This window comes from Rhinatrema bivittatum, chromosome 3 (genome assembly GCF_901001135.1).
Source record: "Rhinatrema bivittatum chromosome 3, aRhiBiv1.1, whole genome shotgun sequence".
Taxonomy (NCBI): Eukaryota; Metazoa; Chordata; class Amphibia; order Gymnophiona; family Rhinatrematidae; genus Rhinatrema; species Rhinatrema bivittatum.
In genome coordinates, this window is record NC_042617.1 from 507,296,692 (window position 1) to 507,316,715 (window position 20,024).

Below are 20,024 nucleotides of genomic sequence, written 5' to 3' on the forward strand. Positions count from 1 at the left end.
TGGTTGGCCAGAGATGGCAATAGCAGCAATCACAGCTTTTTTGATTCATTCAAGCCCTCATCCATGATGTTATCTCCACCCAGCTTTGATTCCCTGGGATTGACAGCTTTGTTACACTGACTTTTGCTGGGGTGATTTATTTATTTATTTATTTATTTATTTATTTATTTTCTGTTTTAATTTTTTTTTTTGTTAGTTTCCTGTCAGTAGAGATTTTTCCCTAATTAAAAGTTCAAAAACGGGAAGATCAAAATAAAGACTCTTTTATGAGGATTTTTTAAAAAGAATTTTGGAATTTTTAAATATTAAAAAAAAAAAAAAGTGTGCCAATGCCAGGCTTCAGAGCACACACTCACACATACAGCACTGACACTAATTGCCAGGGAATTAGGGGAACTTCTTTTCCTTTTTTTAATTACCAGTTTCCTCCTGCTTCTTTGTACTTGTGGCTCAATCATATCCTGGGCTGGAATCTGGTGCCATGAGCCTTCATTCACAACCATCTGGGAATTTTCCCCCTATTTTATGTCCCCTCTCAACACATGTAGTCTGTACCCACTCTTTCTAAAACCCTGCAATCATGGATCCTGTATCTAGCCGCTAGGAGTCACACTTAAGCAATGACTATGTTTTTCTACCCCCAGTGATATAAACGCCACCTCCACAGCATTCCCAGCAACGACCAACATGGGAAGTAGAAGACCCAACACAGGGATCAAATCAGGGACTTTTCATTGAGTTACCAGGCTGACCCACATCTCTCCTATCTGATTCAGCCATACCTATCTCCCTGTCTCTGACATCTTTTTTAATCTTATTCTCTCTGTTCTGTTATTCAGCTGTCTCTCTATTATGAACTCTTTACCTTTTTCTCTCCTATCATCTGTATTTCTCACCTCATCGTCCCCTTCATTTCAGCCTTCCCTCTCCCCTCTTTAACACCTTCTCTTCCTTCCGGACCTCCATATCCACCTCTGGAGTTCCATCTCTTTTAATCTGGGCTTCCTAAACCTGTTTCAGTGACTCCACAGCCAATCAGGTTTCCAGGATATCCACAATGAATATGCAGGAAATAAATGTGCGCACATCAGAGACCCAATATATGCAAATTTATCTCAAGCATATTCACTGTGGATATCCTGAAAACTCAACTGGATGCAACAGCTCTAGGACAGGTTTCGGAAGCTGTACTCTATAAAGAAACAGCATGGTATTATTTGGAATAGTAAAATCACAGAGGTTCCTATCCTCAAGGCTGTCTTCTATCTGTATAGCTTTCTAAAGCGGGGAGAAAAAGACCCTACTGGTTGATGATTTAAAAGAGATCCTAAATAATCAAAATACTAATAGCAAACTCAAGTTTCTAGCACACGTACGATTGTTCTAAAAATATGATTGTGGTATCAAGTTAAAGCACAGGACACAACTTTTCCCACTCTAGCTGTCTCTTACCTCCTTTCTTTTTTCCAACCCTCCTCTCCTCATTTTTTATCCCTTCCCCTTCCAAACTCTTACAACTATAGTCTTTCCCTTCCCCTCTCTCAATCTTCCATCCCTCCTCCTTCTCCTGCATGATCAAATCACTGACCCTTCCCCTTCAGACACTCTCTTCTTCCCCTGCACCAACAATCCTCAGACTCTATAGTGCTGACAACTGTTGGGGATGGAACAGAGAGAGGCGTGGGTGAGTGACAGCCAGCAATGTGTCTAAGGGTGAGCATAACAAATAAGTATTATGGTGACAAGAGTGGGTGTGGTGGAAGAGACCAGTGTGGCATCATAGTGGCCGGGAAGGGGGGATGGTGGCAATGGAAGAGAACACAGTACAGCAGCCAGAGCAGGGGTGGAAGAGAAAAAGAGGTGTGGTGGTACGCCGGGGATGGGAGACGCAGGAAATCAGTAAGGGAGGGTACACGGTTGTGGCTGAGTGGATGGAGACAGAATCTAGCAGCTTGGGGTAGACCGTCACTGTAGATGAGGCATCTAGCACTAGTAGACAGCAACAAGTCCCCTGGTTTCCTGGGATTCCATAAGCAGTGGCAAAGTCTTCTGCAACTGCCATGGCATTCAGGAAACTAAAAGCTTTGGCAGTATTCAGAAGCATCAGTAGTCCATCGTTGCTGAAAGTTATTACACAAGAGCTTGCCTTTAAAATCTCACTGACTAAAACACTGATTAGCTAAAAAGAAATTTAACCATTGGATCAAATAATCAACTGAATGGTGTAAATACATTAACTAACTGTGCTTGGGTTGCTATACTTAATCACTACAAACACATTCTTGTTAATTTTGAGCTGGGTAACCAAAGAAGAATGGAGGACCTGGTTGGAAAACAGAGCACCTATATTTTGGAGAGGGCAGACACAAAAATCAGTTTCAAAATAGAATGGAAAATACTTGTGCAAAATAGGAATTGGAGAATACACATTTTCACACCAGGCTCACTGCACTATAGTGCATTGGGCATATATCCATAGCAGCAATAACAGTGTCTTCCATAACAAAACAGGCCAGCTCATATTTGCTGGCCACTTGTATTCTTGCTCCTAACATAAGTGAGATGTCAACCTACTTTTCTATTTCAAGAGTAGCATAAAGAAAAGGAAAGCTTGATCGACATAGTGCCTGAGCCAGTTTTTAACCTGAAACTTGGGCTGCTATATGCACAGTTAACTTTAAAGGCTGATAAAGATGATCCTGCCCTTAAGTACATGCATGTATTTGACCTTTCTTCAGCACTTCCCACAGACTGATTTGGCTCTTAGTTCTATGTCTGCAGACCCTGTTATTGTGGTTTGTGCCCCTCACCTCAGCACCTGCTGCTTGGATATTCTTTCATTCATCAGTTGCTTGGTATCCACTGCCACCGAATGCTGTTATCACACAGTGGAATTCTGCACTGTGATTAAAAGGCAAGGGATAAATATTGCCACTTTTAAATGCTTCCCTTTTGTTTTTTTTTATGAGAAAGGTAAAGGGTATCAAAAGTCACTTTTACAAAGTACAGAAGCTAGAATTGTGCTAGGGGCCAACTGACCACATACAACCAATCTTAAATCAACTACACTGGCTCCTGGTCGAATACAAAACTCTTTGCTTTGTTCAGGTGTTTAAACAACATGGCTTCTTAGTAACTCTTCCAGTTTAGCTCTCCTACACTCCCACAAAAGAACTTCATTCCTCCCAAATGGCCCTACTTTCCCCTTCCCCTCTTGGCTTCCACCAGATTAACTTGCACCAGATTTTGCATATTCAGCTGATGTGCTCCAAAACTAAGGAACAAAATACCACTGTCTCTATGCCTTGAGATATTTTACCTTACCTTCAGGAAAAGAATTAAGGCTGGCCAGGGACAGAAGAGGCAGAGTAAATGATCTGAGGGAGTGGCATAAAATGGCTACCCTGCAGATCGCAGGCTAATTCTCTTTTTGCACTGGGTAACATTCTATCTCTGTGTGCTCAAACGTAAACTGTAGGTTATTCATAGTACCCACTGGAATTAGAATGGACAATGCTCTTCACATAGATCATGCTATCAGCTTCTTCACAGAGTTGTAGTGAATTACATGAGGAGGTCAATATTCAAAGCGTGCTCAGTGCTATTTAGCTGATTAAGTGTAACTTATGTGGTTAAGTAGCAGCTGCTGAATATGTGCCTATGTTCAGCGGCCTTCACTTAGCTGCACAAGTCACTTATACAGCTGAAAAGTTAGCCACATAACTTGTGGGCGTGTAGTGAGTGGAGCGGGGCGGAGCCACATAAGTTTTGCGGCTAAGTTAGAGGTGCCATAGAGCAGGTTTAAACGTAGCCGGGTATAACTTCTATGGCTAAGCACAGATATATACACATATATTCAGTGGCTTAGCCGTGCTGCTGAATACACCGTACCTTATAACTTAGCCAGATAAATTATTATCCGGCAAAGTGATTTAAATGGCCAGGTTTCAATATTGACTTTGAGATGTTTAAGTGCCAATTGAGTGTGCAAGTGGTTGGAACGCCACCAGGGCTCTTCGACCACGCAGGTCTAGATGTCAGGCTTTGATGATAGGCAGCAATAATGTCAGCACTTCAGTTCTGGCACCACGCTGGTATTCTTTTCCCTTCCATGACCAATCGGGAAATTTTGAAGCCATCTGCTCTGGGACAAAGATGGCATGTATATGCTTTCCTCCTGGGCTTTGCACCAATTCTCAAGCAAAAGAATGAGTGTATGTATGGTCACTTGCATTTGTTTTTTACTTGAAAATTATTTGTGAAGATCAGAAAATACAATTGAAATGCATACTCCCCCCTCCAAAACCTGCTTTTGGGAATGCCTTTTCTCACTGGGGCCAATGCAATACAGTGTGCTCAGCCGAGCGCATTCTATAACCCGCAGTCGGACGCGGGTTAAATAGGCGCTAATCCACCCCTAATGCAATAGGGGGATTAGCGCCTATTTAGCGCTATCTCATTCACTCCGCGTCCAACGTGGAGTAAATGAGATAGCGCTCATCACATGCAAATGCATGTGAATGAGGCTATTACTCATTCACTCCAATGCAAAAAAATAAATGTGCGTCTCAGACACACATTTATTGCTCAGCCAGGAGCAGGCGTTAATAGCTGAGCGCATTGAAAAAAGTTCAGCCGGCCGCATTGAAGATCGATGCCAATATGCTCGGCGTCGGTTTTCATAACCGGACAGGTGCCTTATGAAAACTGACCCCGATAAACTTGGTGTCAGTTTTCATAACCGGTGGACTGCAGTTAGGAAAACGATGCCAAGTTCATAACCGGCAGACTGCCGGTAACCGCGGGGTCGCATTAGCAAGGAGGCACTAAGGTTGCGCAAGCGACCCTAGTGCCTCCTTGCTAGCGCGACCCCCTAATTTGTTTATAGCATGAAGCTCTCCTTGCGGGCGCCATGCACACATTAAAAAAGTGGGTGCTGAAAAGTCAGCGCCCACTTTCCGAGTTTATTATAGCATCGGCCCCACTGTGGGTAAAAGTTCATGCATTTATAGATAATCATGTGGCCTTTTAAGCTATACTGAGGGCAATTTTCAGCCAGCTGGTTTATGTGGGTAAACGCTTTCCACTCATGGAAATCATGTTGAAAACGTTTTACCCATGGAAATGGGGTCTTTCATAATTGTCCAACCTATGTGTGGGTAACATTCAAGCATAGTTGCCCTAGGCATGTAATTTTGTCTACAGGGAGAGGAAACGTACTTGGAGATAGGGTTGGGAAAGGGCTTGCAAGTACGTGCATTCATTTACATTTTTTAAACTATGCACAGAATTGTACACTGACAAAATGTTCACACAGAAAAGGAAGCCGTGCTTTTCTCTTAGGCAATTTTGAAAGGGAAAGTTTGCTTTGAAAACTGGTGCAAAAGTCCACTAGTAAAATGTGCCAGGGTCTCTGCATTTCTGTGGACAGTCTGAACATTGCCATCTCTATGGTGTAATTGGAGGTACATCCCATTACTCAGACTAAAGGGTTCTTGTGGCCTGGTTTTTGCCTCTGTTGGAAACAGGATGCTGGGCTTGATGGACCCTTGGTCTGACCCAGCATGGCAATTTCTTATGTTCTTATGAAGGGAAAGAGAAAGCCGGTGTAGGCAGAACTTGGGGTGGGGGAGGGGATAACTACACCTCCCAGAGAGCCTCAGGGCTGAGGAAAAAGGAAGTTGTGCAAGACCAGGAACCAGGTGAGGGAGCTACCAGATATACAAAGCTGGTGGAGAAACCAAATGGAGGAGGGCAGAATGGAGAAAGAAGGAGGGGAAGTTGCTGGCATCTAACAGCAGAGAAAGTCCCCAACAAATTGCAGCGGGCGGCTTAGGAAAAGCTGAAATCCTTGATATTGAAATGTGAGTAAATCAGCTTTTGAGTTTCCTACAAAGAGGGAGGTGGAAATCTTTCCCAGATAAAGAGAAGTAACCGGATTGGGGGCAGGGCAGCCAGTTTTGAACTGTCATGCTGTGAGGTACTTGTGCTGAGGACGAAGCTGAGCTGCCATGCAGAGAGGTACTTGTGCTGAGGAAAAAACAGCCAGCACTGAACTTCCTTACATTAAATACTGGTTTTGGGGACAAGCCAGCCAGCACCAAACTCCTTTATATTGAAGTACTTGGGCTGGGGGCAAACTAGACGGCAGAGAATGGCTGTCTACAAGTTATAGTACTAGACGGGAGAACAAGAGCTAATCCAGACTCAGTTGTGCTTCTAGCCCTATTCCAGCTCTGCAGGTCATAGCATCCTGCAGAAGGAACTGGCCTGGGGAACTTCAAGCAGCAGAATTCTAACCGGGGGGAGCCACATAAATTTGAATGAAATTATGAACATATTTTATACCAGTTTTCAAAGGGAGACTATGTGCATCCTTTCCTTTGAAAAGTACTCCACCAAAACTACCTGTACACAATTGCACCTGCTAACTCGTATGCATTTTTTTGGAGAAAATTTCCAGAAATACTTTTGAAATGCAAAAGGATGTGTAAGAGCAAGCCTCTTCTTGATCTTGCCCCTGGGAATGCCTCTGCTCACTCAGGTTAAATCTATGCACAAATAGACTATACATATGAAAGTTTGCCTACATACTGGGCGGGCAGTTTTATAACAGGTCATTCCCATGGGTACAGTACCATTTTAACTTCCGAAATGCCTTTGAAAATTACCCCTTCTATGTGCAGAATCTCTTCTATGCCTCAACTCAATTTACTCACTCCAAGCTCTGCAGCACCTCAGCCCATCTGGAAAGAACATTAGGAGAACAGCAGATGTGCCTCACCATTACAGAGCCAACACAATAAACTGAGCCATGTGGTCCAGGTAATTCAGGATATTTCAACACTGCCTTTCTCCTCCCAGTTGGGGTGGAGAAGGGAAACTTGTGAGGCAGACAAAAATGGTGAAACAGAAGGCTGAGAAACAGAGGCGGAGGAGGAGGATGAAGAAAAGGGAAGATCCTTGGGGACTTCAGGTTATTCCTTGCAAAAGAATTCATACCATCGCATGACCTCACTGTGTCCGTATCTCACTAGCAGAGGTCTAGGTTGGAAACACATTGAAACAGAAGGATTTCTGTTTCCATTCCTAATAATGAGAAAATACCAAATAAGAAAATACTAATAAAGTGCTAACACTCATCTTCAGCATAATCAATGATAGTAAATCCTGCTTATTAGGCATAACTCTCCAACAATACACACCACAACGAACACTTAGATCACAAAACAAAGGACTATATAATCTGTTCCTTCACCATGGAACACTCATCTAGTGCAAATGAGAGATCGAATGTCCTCTATAGCGGGCCCCAAGTTATGGAACTCTCTACCTGAGGAGTTACACCTCACCACAGAAAGAAAGAGCCTCAAATGCGATCTGAAAACGTGGCTCTTCAAAAGAATATGATCTATTATAAAATGTACAATGGTAATTAATTACAAAAAAATGGACTGATGAACAATTGTCAGTTCATTAAGAAACTTAAAGAGTGTTATGACTTCTCACTGACTACCTCAAGAAGATTCCCTAAATGGAACTAATTTATCGTGAATTAATTAACAATATGGCTAACGTGTTTTGATGTTATGTTAACTTATAATGCAAATGTCACATATCTGATGCTGTGCGGACCTATAGTGTGAATGTCACATAACCTGATGTTATGTGGACCTTTTTAATGAGAATGTTGCTTTTGTAAACCGTTGTGATCTTATTTTGGAACGACTGTATATAAAATGCTTAAATAAATAAATAAATAAAATACTAGCAAAGACAAATAGGAGACTTTAATCCTATCAATAATATTTGCACTTAGAAAAGGGTAAATTCATAACAGCTTTCACAGGGTTGAAATTTGTGTGTACAAAGCACATGCAGACTTCAGCCCCGATTATCAAAGAAGACTTATGTGCAATTGTGCATAAGATCTGAAAATGCAATTGACACGCATACTTCCCTCTCCATCCCCAACCTAAAACCTGCCTTTGGGAATGCCTTCTCTCATTGGGGGCTGATGCAATAAATTTGCATAGAAAGCGGGCGCTGAACAGTCAGCGCCTGCATTCTTAATGTCCCCCAGGCGCCATCTAGGGGGGCGCCATGCAATATTTAAATTAGAGGGTCGCGAACCCAATCGGCGTCGGCAGTCCACCGGTTAGGAAAAACCGACGCCGAGTTTATTGGCGGTTTCCATTAATGCCGCACAGCCAGGGGGTTCAGGAAACAGATGCTTGTCATTCGAGCATCTGTTTCCTGCACCCGACTGCCAGTGTTTTTTTTTTCTATTCTTTAAATTTGTTTGTTTTTCCAGTTTTTTCTGTTTTTCTGTACTGGTTTAAGAAGCGCTAGATGTGCGCCCTAGACGCACATTTTTTTTTTTTGTGCATCTGGAGTGAATGCTAATAGCCTCAATCACATGCATTTGCATGTGATTAGCACTATTAGACCTACTCCATGTCGGACATGCGTTAAATAAGCGCTAATCCCCTTATTGCATTGGTGCTAATGAATCCCCTTATCCAACCTGCGTCTGACTGCTGGTTATACAGTGCGCTCAGCTGAGCATACTGTATTGCATCAGCCCCATTATGGGTAAAAGTTAATGCATTTATAGATAATCATGTGGCTTTCTTAGCTACACTGAGGGAAATTTCGTCAGATGATTTATTTGGGTAAAGGCTTTCCACTCATGGACATCACGTTGAAAACAATGTTTTTATCCATGGAAATGGTGTCATTCATAATTGCACAGGCCATTACATCTGTAGACAAGAGGTGTAGATGTCCATACGAACATTTATTGCAGACTTTCGAAAAATCAAAATGTGTATCTAAATGATTTTCCCACCCCATCCCAGGAAATCCTTTTTCTAGTATGTGTAAAGCGACATAAATTACCAGAATCACGTTGGATGCTCTACAAAGGATTACAGTGTTGGCAAGGTTGAACTTTGAAATATAAAAGTCAAAGATAGATGCATTATTAATAGTCACCCTTTACAGACTAATATTTGAAAAAGGTGGGTTCGGGGAGCCAGGCAGGAAGGGAGGGCTTTGGGTGGTAAAGTAGATTGATGTTGCTTATTATTGTAAAATTGCCATATGATGTGTCAGTAAAAATAGTCAATAAAAATATTATATAAAAAAAATACATATGAACTTGCTTTCGCATGTACTTTTACATGTTCAACCTCTGGAGTAATTTTCAAAAGCCCTTTTACATATGTGAATGCCCCCGACTTAAGTGTATAAGTTACCCCCAATACGTCTCAATGGTCTTAGGACCAAATTAAAATACATTTTATTATCATTATCAGGATGTCTTGAAATGTTTGTTATTCAAACAAGCATACAATGAAGAACAGATAATGTTAAGCTGTTTTATTTTGACTTTAGCTTATTTGCTGGTTTTAATCTGGTTTTTACTTATGTTATGTTTTGCCTGTGTGTAAGATTTTGTTATGTATGTTTTTATCTGTTGGAATGTTTATTTGTAAATATATGTTATGCATGGGGAGAATAATTTTAAATGAATTGCATAAGAGCCCATATTCACATGCTCTCGGGAAATTCATGCACATGAATTTTATGTCATGTGCACGCAAGAGTATGCATAATATAAAATAAGCGTAACTTTTACATACACGTTGCACGAGAATTGTTGTGTACATTTGCGCATGGTTTCCTGTTTGAGCACAAATTTGCACATAAACCATAAACATGCAACATATGACTTCTGATTCTTCCAGGGAGGGTTTATTCAGCCATATGGACACCAGTAAGGCAGTCCAACTTCATCACTATAGATGTCGCCCACCTGGCATCCCTGGTGGTGGAGCATGAGAGGGAGCTCTTGCTCATCCTTAGGCAGAGGAGGAACCTGAGGGTCATGAAGGTCTGCAGTGGGGCTTTAACCACTGGGCATCATACCCACATGGGGGTAAGTAGATAGCAGGTAGTAGGGGTGGGGGCTGGTTAGTGAGTGCATGGAGGATCACTGGGGGGGGGGGCCCTAATGGTATAGGGAAGGTGTGAGAGCAGGTTAGGGTGTGCATGAGGGGCTCTAGGGGTGTGACAATGTGGGTGGACGCTGGTTAGGTTGTGCACGGAGGATCAGTGGGGGCTCTAGTGGAGTAGGGATGGTGGTGGTGCAGGTTAGGGTGTGCAAGGGGGGCTCTAGGGGTATAACATTGTGGGAGGGGCTGTTAGGATATGCATGGAGGATCACGGGGGGGGGCTCTAGTGATGTGGGGATGGTGGTGGGGGCAGCTTAGGGTATGCATAGGGATCACTAGGGGACTCCAGGTGTGTGACAATCGGGTATGGCAGGTTAGGGTGTGTATGCAGGGCTCTAGGGGTGTGTCAATGTGGGTGGGAGCTGGTTAGGAAGTGCATGAGGGAGTCACAGGGGGGGGGGGGGGTTTAGGGGTATGGTGATGGGGACGGGGTAGGAAAGGGTGTGTATGGGAGTCCATTAGGTGGGCTCTAGATATGTGACGATGTTGGTGAGGGATGGTTAGGGTAGGCATGAGGGGTCACTAGGGGGGACTACAGAGGGAGTGGTGATGGGAGTAGTGATGGGAGTGGGGGTGGGGGCAGGAAAGGATGTGCATGAGAGCCAATAGGAAGGGTTCTAGTGATAGCAATAGGGAAGGGGCAGGTTAGGGTGTGCATGGGGGTCACTAGGTGGGTTCTAGGGGTGTGACAATGTGGGTGGGGCAGGTTAGGGTATGCATGAGGGGTCACTAGGGGGGCTCTAGGGAAAAACTCTAGTGATGGCAATGGGGTGGACAGGTTAGGGTGTGCATGTGGGTCACTAGATGGGCTCTAGGAGGTGTGGTGATGAGGTGGGGTCGAAAAGGGTGTACATGGGTCACTAGGAAGGGCTCTAACTGGAGTGGTGATTGGGTGGGGCAGATTAGGGTGTGCATGGGGGTTACTAGGGTTGTGGCGATGTGGGTGGGAGCTGGTTAGGGTGTGTATGGGGGTCACTAGGGAGGGCTCTAGGGGTGTGATTGGTTAGGGTGTGCGTGGGGGGTCACTAGGGGAAGCCACAGTGTGACCTGGGCAAGAGAAAATAGGTAGGTATGGATACAGTAACAGATGTACATTTTCAATAGCATGATCAATGTACATTTCTTGCCAATGTTATATAATGCAAGAGTGAAATCATAGGCAAGGATAACTGCTAATGACTTAAACCAACATTCAAAATTAAAGATGTAATTATGAGCTAGAACTTCTTCTTCTAATAACAGAGTAAATCTTAGTTCTTCTTTCCGAAGGGAGAGATTTGACCCTATCCTACGGTTCTTGTTATTTCCCAAATCTGTGTGCTCTTTGAAAAGGGATATTGCCACTGGCTGGACTGCCCAGCTTGCTCCCTCAAGAAAAAGGGTACATGGCAGAGCCTTCTCTTTTCAAGACTAGAACAATTTTTGTTGTAAAAACTGGAAAATCTAGAAGAATGGAAATCCACCAATGCCACTTTAATGAACATTCATATATAATTATTTCTTGAAGCAAGTGACTCAATAAGTTTGCATCATTCTACTGGCTTAATTTCATTCATAAATCTTCAAAAAAGGGGGTAATAATTTTTTTTGTGTTTTCTGAACCAGTTCATATTTTTATCTTTTTTATATGTAAATGTTATATTGGTTATAATTAGAGTCGTACTGATATATAAATCTTTCCATTTTTCTAAATTATATATATTGTGTTTTTGTTATGTGAGTTGTTGAAGTTTAACAGACGTTTGTCTTTTTTTTTTGTTTTTACTTTGGGTTTTTTCACACCATTTTATTTCTTTCTTTTCCACTATCTCAATGCCAAAACCACAACTTAACAGCTATTGCTGGAAGGGAGGGGTGCCCCCATTTTAATGACAGGTTACAAATTTTACCTAATAGGTCTGAAATTTCATTTTTGAGTTCCTTCAGAACCCTCAGATGCAACCCATCTGGTCCAGTTGACTTGCTACTCTTTAGTTTGTCAATCTGGCCTACTTCATCTTCCAGGTCCACAGTGATTTGGTTCAGTTCATCTGACTCATCACCCTTGAAAACCATCTCCAGAACCGGTATCTCCCCAACATCCTCATTAGTAAACACAGAAGCAAAGAATTCATTTAGTCTTTCTGCAATGGCCTTATCTTCCCTAAGAGCCCCTTTAACCCCTTGGTCATCTAACGGTCCAACCGACTCCCTCACAGGTTTCTTGCTATGGATATATTTTTTAAAGTTTTTATTATGACACCTTCAGTTCAAATTCTTTCTTAGCCTGCCTTATCAATGTTTTATACTTAACTTGATAATGCTTATGCTTTTTCCTATTTTCTTCAGATGGATCCTTCTTCAAATTTTTTTTTGTTAAAATAGCCTCTTTCACTTCACCTTTTAACCATGCTGGTAATCATTTTGCCTTCCTTCCACTTTTCTTAATGCATGGAATACATCTAGACTGTGCTTCTGGGGTAATTAAAATCTCCCATTATTATTGCAAGGCCAAATTGGTTAGCTTCCCTGATTTCTTTTAGCATTTCATCATCTGTCTGACCATTTTGGCCAGGTGGAAGGTAGTATACGCCTATCACTATATTCTTACTCAGCACACATGGGATTTCTAGATTCTGAGCATTTAGTCTCTTTTATGATCTTTATCCTGTTGGCCTCTATACCCTACCTAACTCACAAGGAGCAAACTACGATCCTAATTATGAACCTATCAATCACAAACAAAAGGAATCGGCTTCTACATCAAAATCTTTCACCATCCGAACCTTAAATTGTAGTTTCAAATTGTTAAGATGAAAAACGGGATCGCATCAGCAAGCCTTTTGACGACGTGCCTGGTGTTACCAAGCCGTCCGGTCTTATCTATCATTTGCGACCCGTTCGAGCGTTGGTAAAGAAATGACTGAAGGAGACTTGATTCCCGTATAACTTCTGTGAGATTATAACTTCTGTGAGATATATGACTCCTGAAGAAGCAGCTACGCTGCGAAACACGGCCGCTGTGGGTCACGGATATAATACCAATGAGACTCTATTCAGGGCTATTTGAGCACTTTGACAGATTTGAGAGATTTGAAGTAAGAACAGTTTCTAAACAGTTTCCATCAAACGGGTCGCAAATGATAGATAAGACCGGACGGCTTGGTAACACCAGGCACGTCGTCAAAAGGCTTGCTGATGCGATCCCGTTTTTCATCTTAACAATTTGAAACTACAATTTAAGGTTCGGATGGTGAAAGATTTTGATGTAGAAGCCGATTCCTTTTGTTTGTGATTGATGGCCTCTACACCCTCCCAGACATAAAGTGGTACTTCCTGTTGCTCTGAGATTACATAGGCAATGCTTAAAACTAAGCAGCCCTAGGAAAATGTTAACATGTATGGTCAAATGTTTATAACAGGCAAGGGGCTGTGCCACTTAATATACAAACTTTCTAATATTTAAGTAACTGAATATTAACGCATGTAACTTACAGCGACACTAGTTAATGAATGACTGGTGAGACATCAGCTAGATTAATATTTAATTATCTAATCCTATTCAATAATGCAACAACTGCTTATTTATGAATGATTTCCTATACAATACTACATGCAGTCATAGGAAAAACAACATAATAGGAAAATTGGTTCTTACCTGCTAATTTTCGTTCCTGTAATACCACAGATCAGTCCAGATCAGTGGGTTATGCACTCCCACCAGCAGATGGAGGCATAGAAAAAAACTTTGAGTCACTGCTATAAATACCACTAGTGCCACCTGCAGCTCCTCAGTATTGGTAGATCCCCAAGCAAAAAACCACTGGAACCAACTTCAAACTACTTAAACAACTATTCAGCCCCGAATAAGGCGAACATCAACAAACAGGAGGGTTGGATTCCCCTAAAGTAGGAAACCCAACCCCGGATCTTCGTTAATATTGGCAACAAAACTATTTCCTTCAGAATTCTTCAATACAGTAGTTAACTCAGAGGTCAGCCCATCTTTCGGCAGTCACGTCTGGGGGGGGCCTCTGGACTGATCTGTGGTATTACAGGAACGAAAATTAGCAGGTAAGAACCAATTTTCCTGTCCTGAACATACCCAGATCAGTCCAGACCAGTGGGATGTGCCAAAGCCACCCTACTGTGGGAGGGATCCCGAAAGACCCGCTCTTAGAACCCGTTCCCTGAAATTGGATTCCTCCGGTGCCCTTATGTCCAACCGGTAATGCTTGGAAAAGGTATGCAGAGAGGACCAGACTGCGGCTCTAGCAGCCAGATGTCCAAAATGGATTTCTTTATTGAAAGATAACACGAGTATGTAAAAAGTGCCCAACTCTGGCCGAGTTTCGCCCTCTTACAAAGGAGCTACATCAGGGGCTACAACATACAAATAACATTGTAAGAGGGCGAAACTCGGCCAGAGTTGGGCACTTTTTACATACTCATGTTACCTTTCAATAAAGAAATCCATTTTGGACATCTGGCTGCTAATCCTGTTCTGTTGCCCTCACGGCTTTGTTAGACAGCCTTCCTTGCTGTTTCTTCAGTCCCAGACTGCGGCTCTACAGATCTCTTGAGGAGAAACCAGCTGGCACTCCACCCAGGAGGCTGCCTGTGCCTGCGTGGAATGAGCTTTCAAACCATCCAGAACGGAGCGGCCATTGCTAATGTAAGCCAAACCTATGGTCTCTTTTAGCAACAGAGACAGAGTGGCCTTGGGTGCCTTGTCCCCCCGCTTAGGACCACCAAACAGGACAAACAAATGATCTGACTTCCGAAAAGGATTGGTGACCTTCAAATAACGCAGGAGGATTCAGCGAACATCCAATAAATGCAGGTCTCTATCCGTCGCCGAATCGTGAGACCAGTCCAGGAAGCCAGGGAGCTCTACCGACTGAGTAACATGAAACACCGACACCACCTTCAGCAGAAAGGGTGGCACCGTGCGCAAGGACACTCTATCCACCGAAATCCATAAAAACGGGTCCCGGCAGGACAGGGCCTGCAATTCCGAAATGCACCGCGCCGAATAGATCACCACTAAAAAGACCGTTTTCCGTGTCAGGTCCTTGACCGAAGCCTGCCCCACTGGCTCAAAGAGTGGTACACATAAAGCCCGCAGGACGAGGTTCAGGTTCCTCTCTGGGCACAGTTTCTGAACAGGCGGCCTCAAATGCTTTACCCCTTTGAGGAAGCGAACCACATCCGAGTGGCAAGCCAGGGATTTGCCGTCTATTCGTCCCCTGAAGCACCCCAGAGCTGAAACTTGAACCCAGATGGAGTTGTATGCTAGGCCCTTGGAAAGTCCCTGCTGCAGAAAAGCCAGAAAGTGGGGAACAGATGCCAACCCTGGCCCAACTCCTTGTTGCGGACACCAGGACTCAAACACCCTCCAAACTTGCACGTAAGCCATGGAAGTGGAAGGCCGCCTGGCCTGCAGCAAAGTGGCAATCTCTGCCTCTGAATACCCCTTCAGTCATAGGCATCGCCTCTCAAAAGCCAGGCTGCAAGAGAGAAGCGATCCTCCCAATCCGAAAAGATGGGTACCCGACTCAACAGATCCGGCAAATGCACCAGCCGCAAGGGACCATCCGTGGCTAGTAGTATCAGATCCGCGAACCAAGGGCACCAAGGCCACTCCGGAGCCACCAGCACCACCTGACCTGGGTGCTGTTTGTTACGACTGTCGCTGCCCGACATCTCCACTCCGCCCTCCTTACCTCTCTGGCGACTCCTCCTGCGGTTGACGGATGTTTGCCTGCCACGGCATCTGCCTGCTGTCCTCTCCGGCGTCCCCGGTCCGGCTTGGGCGCTGCCTCCTGCCATGCTGTCCAGTTGCCTTAGGGCGCGTGCGCCGCGCGGCCCTGCTTCAAGTAACTTCTTTGGCGCGAACCTCAGGGGCGTCCCCCTGTGATGACGTCACGCATCCCGGATACAAATAGCCTACGCGATTGCTAGCCGTCGAGTTAGCAAAGGTTTCCTAACGGATGGGATTTGCTCTCCGTACCTAGCTACTCTGCCTCCACATTGGACTACTCAATTTGGGGTACCCACTCCTTGGGGGCCTCTCTCTCTCCTCTCTTTCAGGTCGCTGTCTGGAACCGGTACTCGCTCCTCGAGGGCCCATGTTCCTGGACTCACTATCTGGACTTCTCTTCTGCCTGAAAGACACCGCTGCCTATACCATCTGTGAGTTACCATCTACTTCTCTCAGAGCTGTTCCTTGGAACCAGGTACTCGCTCCTCGAGGGCTTGCCTTTACTTCAGCTCCTGTGCTCCATACTGAGAGACCGCTGTGTGAGTACTATACCAATGAGGCTCTATTCCTGAACCCTGCATATATTGCCTGTACTCACGATCTCAGTTTCTTTTCACTACAGCACAGCCATTGTCGGATCTCTCTTCCAGAGCCTGAGGGACTACAAGTCCAGCCGGGCTACATTCCTACTCACTACCGCCACCTCTGGTGGTTCCTCAATACTGTTTAATAAAAGATCTAACTGTGTGTGTGTCCTAAAGCTGAGCCTGACCTGTGGCCCCTCACGGGACTTCCCAACGTGGGCGTGGTCAGCAGCCACAGAGTCCAGGGTTCCACCCAAAATCCTTACAAACAATAACACTGTTCCACTCGTCTGAGAACTCAACCTATGAGAAGCCATGGAGGGAAAGCGTACAATAGGATCCCCAAAAGCCATTTGGACACCAGTATGTCGAGACCCACGGACCCCAATTCCTTCCGTTGACTGAAAAATCGTGATGTCCTCTAGTTGAGTTGGGTCGCCATGAGGTCCAACTGGGGAGTTCCCCATTGGGCACAAATGAGGTTCCACGCCTCTCCGGACAGCTCCCACTCTCCTGGGTCCAGCTGTTCTCTGCTTAGAAAGTCCACTTGGACATTGTCGACACCTGCCACGTGCGAGGAAGCGATGCCCTCCAAATGGCGCTCGGCCCAGTTGAGGAGGAGATGGGCTTCCCAGGCTTCGGCTGGGCTCTTGGTTCCTCCCTGACGGTTGAGGTACGCCACTGTGGTGGCGTTGTCCAAAAACACGCAAACCTACCGCCCCTGTACCAGATCCAGGAAAACCCCCAAGGCCCTGCGGACTGCCCTAGTCTCCAGATGGTTGATGGACCAAAGGCGTTCCAATTCCAACCATATGCCTTGTGCCGCTCTGCCTACTGCATCCCAGCCTCGCAGGCTTGCGTCCGTGGAAACCACCACCCAGTCCGGGCTTTCGAGGGAGATTCCTTTCTGCAGAGGTCAGGGCAGGTGCACCTGATATTGCTCCGTCACTGGACTCCATCGGGACAGGAGAGCCCGCTGCAATGGTTTCCTGAGAGCAAAGGCCCATGGGACGAGCTCTAGCGTCGAAGCCATGGATCCCAGAACCTGCACATAGTCCCAGGCCATTGGAGTCCATGGCCCCCAAAAACTGGTCACCTGCTGTTATAGTTTGTGCCTTCAGTCCTCCGTTAAAAACACCCAGCCCAGGTGAGTGTCGAAGCGAGCCCCCAGATATTCCAGGACCTGGGAGGGAATCAAGTGACTCTTGGGAAGGTTGATCACCCAGCCCAACGACTGTAGCATGTGAGTCACATGAAGATCAGTCCGACTTTGCCCAGAGGAGCCAGTCGGCTAGGTACGGGTGCACCAACACCCCTGCCTGCCTGAGGGCTGCCGCCACGACTATCATAACCTTGGTGAAGGTGCGAGGTGCTGATGCTAGACCGAAGGGGAGCACACGAAACTAGAAATGCTGCCCCAGGATCGAGAACCGCAGATGATCGCTCCGAATTGGGATATGGCGGGAAGCCTCTGCTAGGTCCAGGGAGGTGAGGAACTCTCCCTTGCACACCGCCGCAATCACTGTGCGCAGGGTTTCCATATGAAAGCGCGGTACCTTCAGACTCCGGTTCACTTGCTGGAGATCCAGGAAGGGGCGAAAGGTTCCTTCTATCATTGGCACCACAAAGTACATGGAGTACCGACCGGCTCCCTGTTCTGCCCCTGGAACTGGAACAATGGCCTGCAGGCTTAACAGACAGCGTAGCATGTCCTCCACTGTGGCATGCTTGTTTCAGGAATAACAGCGCGACACCAGGAAGGCGTCCCTGGGAGGGTGTGAAAATTCTAAGGCGTAGCCTACGCAGATCACCCGGAGAACCCACTGGTCAGTCGTGATCCTTGCCCACTCCTCGTAAAACTGGGATAGCCATCTTCAAGGAGTGGGTGATCCTGATTTCATTGTGAAGATTTTCCACCCCCAGAGCCCTGGCCGGCACCTCCCCTTGCTGCTCAGTTGGCTCCCCAAAAGGACTGTTGTCACCCCGAGAAAGGTCTGGATCTATAGGAAGAGGAGGAACCCCCCTTCCCGACTTGAATCTCCTGGAGTCTCTAATCCGGCTCCTTGGGGCAAATGCTTTCCGGAAGGGCTTTCTATCTTCCAGGAGCTATTGCCTTTGGACTCTCCCAGCGACTTCACCAGCTGGTCCAGGTCTTTGTCAAACAGGAGCTTTCCCCTGAAGGGGAGATTGCACAAGCAAGCTTTAGAAGAAGAGTCAGCTGACCAATTCCGAAGCCACAGCAAGCGTCGGGCTGCCACCGCAGAGACCATGGAACACGCCGATGTTCGTACCAGGTCATACAGGGCATCTGCCGTGTATACCACCCCCACCTCCAGGCGAGCCGCCTGCGCCTGGGACATGATCCCCGTGGAGGCCAGGTCCTGTGGCTGCTGGATCCAACCCAGGCAAGTGTGCTGCATCATACTGGCACAGACTCCCACTCTGAGGCTCAAAGCCGAAACTTCAAAAAGGTGCTTCAGGAGGATCTCCAATTTGCAGTCCTGAGCATCCTTCAGAGCGGCCGACCCTGCCACTGGAATGGTAGTTTTCTTAGTAACTGCTGCTACTGCAGCGTCCACCTTGGGGTTCCGTAAGGGCTCCAAATGCTCTTCAGACAGCGGGTACAGCTTGGCCATGGCCCATCCCACCTTGAGACCGGCCTCTGGGACATCCCACTCCCTGCTGATAAGCTTCTGAATTTTCTTCGGAATTTGGAAAGCCGAGGGAGGTCCTCGCAGCCCATCCAGGACTGGGTTGACCCCTTCGCTGTCTGAATTCTCCTGTGACAGTTTGAACCCCAGGTCCTCCAGCACCTGGGGAATAAGGGGATGCAATTCCTCCTGCTTGAACAGCCGGACCACCTGAGGGTCATCACCTCTCCCCCCCCCCCCCCCCAGAAGCGTCCGGTAACAACGGATCGTCCCTGTCTGCATCTGGGTCCGGATCGGGGTCAGTGTTACCCTGGGGCATGGCTAAATCCCCCAACAGGGGTTCCCGTATCTCCACGGCTCCCTAGTGCCTGAGGGCCTGGAGAAGGTAGAACCTGTGACTTCAGACGCTTGGCAGAGCCTCCAGCGCTATCCTGAGACCTCTTCCTTGCAGGCTTCCTGGCCAGGAAGGCTTCATGCATTAGTAGCACAAACTCCAGGGAGAAACCTCCGGGTCCCACATCATCGCTACTGGAATCCGAAGTTGTATCCTTCGGGTCTCCCTGGCCCAGTTCTACCACTGATGGGGAAAGCGGGGGGGGGGGGGGGGGGGGGGGGGGGACGACGACGACGGGAGAACGGACTTCCTGAGCTTCATTCCCCTGGGTATCCATCGACCCCGCGGGTTTACCTTTCGTTCCCGATCGTCCCCCAGGCACGCGCTTAGGCTTTCTGGGCTTCTGGCCCTTGGCAGATGCCCCCCTCCCCCCTGCAGCATATGAGGCACAGAGAGAGTGAGCATCCAACTCTAAAACCAGGCCACAGGCCACAGGCCCTACAGACCTCCACCAGGGCACTTTCAGACATGGCAGTCCTTCCCCCAGCTCCCCTGGAGTCCCAGAAGGAAGAAAATCGGTTGGGCTGAGCACTCGCACGGGACCCGTGAAAAAACAAAATGGCGCCCATGCCAAAAACAGCCCAGGCTCAGTGCTCCGCGGAGGAGGAAGGAAGCAGTTGAAAATGACTGAAA

General features: G+C 46.3%; 1 protein-coding gene across 6 annotated transcripts in view; it reads right to left on the reverse strand.

Annotated features, from left to right (window-relative positions):
• The window catches only part of HMBOX1 (homeobox containing 1), a 434,799-nt gene that overhangs the window by 124,610 nt on the left and 290,165 nt on the right, over window positions 1-20,024 (reverse strand). The gene's annotated exons all lie outside the window — the stretch shown is intronic.